The 4,731-nt window shown below is 48.3% G+C and overlaps 1 long non-coding RNA gene across 1 annotated transcript in view; it reads left to right on the plus strand.

Moving 5' to 3' along the window:
- LOC309491398 overlaps positions 1–1,314 on the plus strand; it is a 2,304-nt gene extending 990 nt beyond the window's left edge. Inside the window, exon 3 of the long non-coding RNA XR_014203100.1 lies at positions 1–1,314. This exon is cut by the window's left edge and continues 153 nt beyond it. This is a non-coding gene — a long non-coding RNA (uncharacterized lncRNA).
- The last annotated feature ends 3,417 nt before the right edge of the window (positions 1,315–4,731 follow it).

Here is a 4,731-nt window from a genome sequence, read left to right on the forward strand (position 1 = left end):
AAAAATTTAGGCTGTTCGTGGACAGTGGAATTTCTGGGTTCTGAAGGCTGCAAATTGCTCAGGGGGGCCCAAAGATGAACATAAAATTGATATTTAATCAATTTTCTTAATTTTTAATCAATCTTGGCATCAAAATATAAAACAGCATCCCACCTGTAACTTATCTGACAGGGTCTCTGTAAGCTGTCCGTGGTCAATGCATTAATAGGTCATATTTCATACTTATTAATGTTTTATTACTTAAATCATAGAGTACAGTGCACAGGGAAGACAATCCAACATGTTACAGCCATTAATTATGCATAATTTGCATAAAATTCAACTGTCCCACAGACAGCCTATAGGGGCTCTGTCAAATAGGTTACAGGTGGGATGCTGTTTTTGACTTAGACATTTTCAGCGGGTGAATCCCTGTAAAGAATTGGGGATTTCAGCATATGTGCTGAAGGCCAGTGAGTAACTTATTAAGTTACAGGTGGGATGCTGATTTTGACCGGTGTACTTCACAGTTCATAATTATGCTGTCCACGGACAGCTTACAGGAACCCTGTCAAATAAGTTACAGGTGGGCACAGTAAGGGCCCACCTGTAACTTATTTGATGGGACCTCTTTAGGCTGTCCGTGGTCAATGCATTAACAGGTCACAATTCATACTCATAAATATTTTATGACTTTAAACATAATGTACAGTGCACAGGAAAGACAATCCAACATGTTGGGGGTCCTTTACAGTTCATAATTATGCATTATTAGCCTTAAAATGACATGTCCATGAAGTGCATACGGGGACCCTGTCAGATAAGTTGCAGGTGGGCTCAGGAAGGGCCCACCTGTAACTTATTTGACATGTCCACGGACAGCTTACAGGGACCCTGTCATATAAGTTGCAAGTGGGCCCTTCCTTTGCCCAACTGTAACTTATTTGACAGGGTCTCTGTAAGCTGTCCGTGGTCAATGCATTAACAGGTCATAATTCATGATTATTAATGTTTTATTACATAAATCATAGCCACCAGGCGCCGAGATATGGACGGGTGAGTTTTTGGAAAGATACGGTTGAGTTTTTGGGAAAGATACGATTGAGTTTTCGGAAAGATACGGGTGAGTTTTTGGAAAGATATGAGTTGTTGCTTAAATCATAGAGTACAGTGCACAGGGAAGACGACGCAACGTGTTGGGGCTCTTTACAGTTCATAATTATGCATAATTAGCCTTAAAATGGCATGTCCACGGACAGCTTACAGGAACCCTGTTGAATAAGTTACAGGTGGGCACTTCCTGTAAAATCATAGGAATTGCCCACCTGTAACTTATTCGACGGGACCTCTTTAGGCTGTCCGTGGTCAATGCATCAGTGGGTCATAATTCATGATTATTAATGTTTTATGACTTAAAACATGCAGTACAGTGCACAGGAAAGACAATCCAACATGTTGGGGTACTTTACAGTTCATAATTGTGCATCGTTAGCCTTAAAATGACATGTCCATGGAGAGCTGACAGGGACCCCGTCAAATAAGTTGCAGGTGGGACTTCAGCACATATGCTGAAATCCCCAATTCCTTACAGGGATTCACCGGCCGAAAATGTCTAAGTCAAAAACAGCATCCCACCTGCAACTTATTTGATAGGGTCTCTGTAAGCTGTCCGTGGTCGTTGCATTAATAGGTCATATTTCATGATTATTAATGTCTTATTACTTAAAACATGCAGCACAGTGCACAGGGAAGACAATCCAACATGTTGGGGTACTTTACAGTTCATAATTGTGCATCGTTAGCCTTAAAATGACATGTCCATGGAGAGCTTACAGGGACCCCGTCAAATAAGTTGCAGGTGGGACTTCAGCACATATGCTGAAATCCCCAATTCCTTACAGGGATTCACCGGCCGAAAATGTCTAAGTCAAAAACAGCATCCCACCTGCAACTTATTTGATAGGGTCTCTGTAAGCTGTCCGTGGTCAATGCATCAATGGGTCATAATTCATGATTATTAATGTTTTATTACTTAAAACATGCAGTACAGTGCACAGGGAAGACAATCTAACATGTTGGGGCTATTTACAGTTCATAATTATGCATAATTAGCCTTAAAATGGCATGTCCACGGACAGCTTACAGGAACCCTGTTGAATAAGTTACAGGTGGGCACACCCAGTAAAATCATAGGAATTGCCCACCTGTAACTTATTCGACGGGACCTCTTTAGGCTGTCCGTGGTCAATGCATCAATGGGTCATAATTCATGATTATTAATGTTTTATTACTTAAAACATGCAGTACAGTGCACAGGGAAGACAATCTAACATGTTGGGGCTCTTTACAGTTCATAATTATGCATAATTAGCCTTAAAATGACAGGTCCACGGGCAGCTTAAAGGAACCCTGTTGAATAAGTTACAGGTGGGATGTTCACCAAACGCCTATGAAAATGAATGGGATAAGTGGCACGTGTCAGTGGCTCCCGCGCGGCCCCCGGGGGTCCGAGGGGCCCCAAACTCGGCAAAAAGTTGCGTCACGTGGCCCTCTGCGACATACCGAGCGGGCCAGGTCGAGACGCGCCCGGTTTATTTTTTGCTATTTTTTATGCACCTCTCTGTCTCCCATTGATCTCTATGGGAACATGTGTCTGCTAGGGTTAATTCAGCAGTTAGGATTAGAGGGCCCTCTAGGCTCAGGAAGCACCTAGAGCCACGAAACTCTGGGGCCCGACTCGGGGGCCCGTGGCGGTCGTCCGTGACAAATTTCGAGGTCCTGCGACCTTTTGACCCCTATGGGCGACTGTTTATTTGACGTCCCACGTGCAACTTATTCCATGGGGCTGTTGGTGGCCAATTAGCGCGAAAAAAGGTCAGAGGGACACGGAACTCTAGAACCCGTCCCAGGGGCCCGTGACGGGACGCATACGTCGATTTCGGGCCGATCGGGCGTTTCTTTCAAACCGTTTTGCCGAAACACACACTTAGAACCGATCTAGAACCACCAAATCCAGGATCTAGAACCGGGGGCCCCTGGACTAGCACCGTGTCGAATTTGGGGTCGCTGCGACCTTTCGACCCCTTTTGGCCCCTGTTTATGTGACGTCCCACGTGCAACTTATTCCATAGGGCTGTTGGTGGCCAATTAGCGCGAAAAAAGGTCCGAGGGACACAGAACTCTAGAACCCGTCCCAGGGGCCCGTGACGGGACGCATACGTCGATTTCGGGCCGATCGGACCTTTCTGTCCACCTTTCACGAAGCACATGGTCCAATTAATGCAGGCCCTCTTGCACACACAGACAGACATATGGTCAAAGTGAACCAAAGGGAGGAGAATTTCGCACTGCAAAAAGACACACTTGGAACCGATCTAGAACCCTGCGATCCGGGATCTAGAACCGGGGGCCCCTCGACTACCAGGGTGGCGAATTTGGAGGCGCTGCGACCTTTCGACCCCTGTGTTTCCGCCCTCCCACGTGCAACTTATTCAGTTCAAACTTCACAGGCGCTTCCTGGTCAAGGGGGTCTTTTTTCGGCCAAACGAGCGGACGGGGACACGGAACTCTAGAACCCGTCCCCGGGGCCCGTGAAGGGACGCATATGTCAGTTTCGGGACGATCGGGCGTTTCCTTCAAACCGTTTTGCCAAAACACACACTTAGAACCGATCTAGAACCCCGCGACCCGTGATCTAGAACCGGGGGCCCCTGGACTAGCACCGTGTCGAATTTGGGGTCGCTGCGACCTTTCGACCCCTTTTGGCCCCTGTTTATGTGTCGTCCCACGTGCAACTTATTCCATTGGGCTGTTGGTGGCCAATTAGCGCGAAAAAAGGTCCGAGGGACACGGAACTCTAGAACCCGTCCCAGGGGCCCGTGACGGGACGCATATGTCAATTTCGGGCCGATCGGACCTTTCTGTCACACCGTCCACCAAACACCTATGAAAATGAATGGGATAAGTTGCAAGTGTCAGTGGCCCCTGTTCGGCCCCCGGAGGTCCCACGGGCCCCAAACACTGCGTGCCGGTAGTTCCCGGGCCCCCGAACAACATATCAGGAGGACGAGTCTCTAGAACTCAGGGCAAAATTTTATGCAACCCTTGTTCAAGTTTCTCTCACAGGCCACTTGCACTCATAGATAACTCATAGACTGATATACCTTGATCGGTTCTAAGGTTCTATATATACTTAGAACCGATCTAGAACCCCGCGACCCATGATCTAGAACCGGGGGCCCCTGGGCTTCCACCGTGTCGAATTTGGGGTCGCTGCGACCTTTTGACCCCTATGGGCGACTGTTTATTCGACGTCCCACGTGCAACTTATTCCATGGGGCTGTTGGTGGCCAATTAGCGCGAAAAAAGGTCCGAGGGACACGGAACTCTAGAACCCGTCCCAGGGGCCCGTGACGGGACGCGTAAGTCGATTTCGGGCCGATCGGGCGTTTCTTTCAAACCGTTTTGCCGAAACACACACTTAGAACCGATCTAGAACCCCGCGACCCGTGATCTAGAACCGGGGGCCCCTGGACTAGCACCGTGTCGAATTTGGGGTCGCCGCGACCTTTCGACCCCTTTTGGCCCCTGTTTATGTGACGTCCCACGTGCAACTTATTCCATAGGGCTGTTGGTGGCCAATTAGCGCGAAAAAAGGTCCGAGGGACACGGAACTCTAGAACCCGTCCCAGGGGCCCGTGACGGGACGCATACGTCGATTTCGGGCCGATCGGACCTTTCTGTCCACCTTTC

The sequence above is a fragment of the Leuciscus leuciscus genome (assembly GCF_965113295.1).
Source record: "Leuciscus leuciscus genome assembly, contig: HAP1_SCAFFOLD_211, whole genome shotgun sequence".
NCBI classification, from domain to species: Eukaryota; Metazoa; Chordata; class Actinopteri; order Cypriniformes; family Leuciscidae; genus Leuciscus; species Leuciscus leuciscus.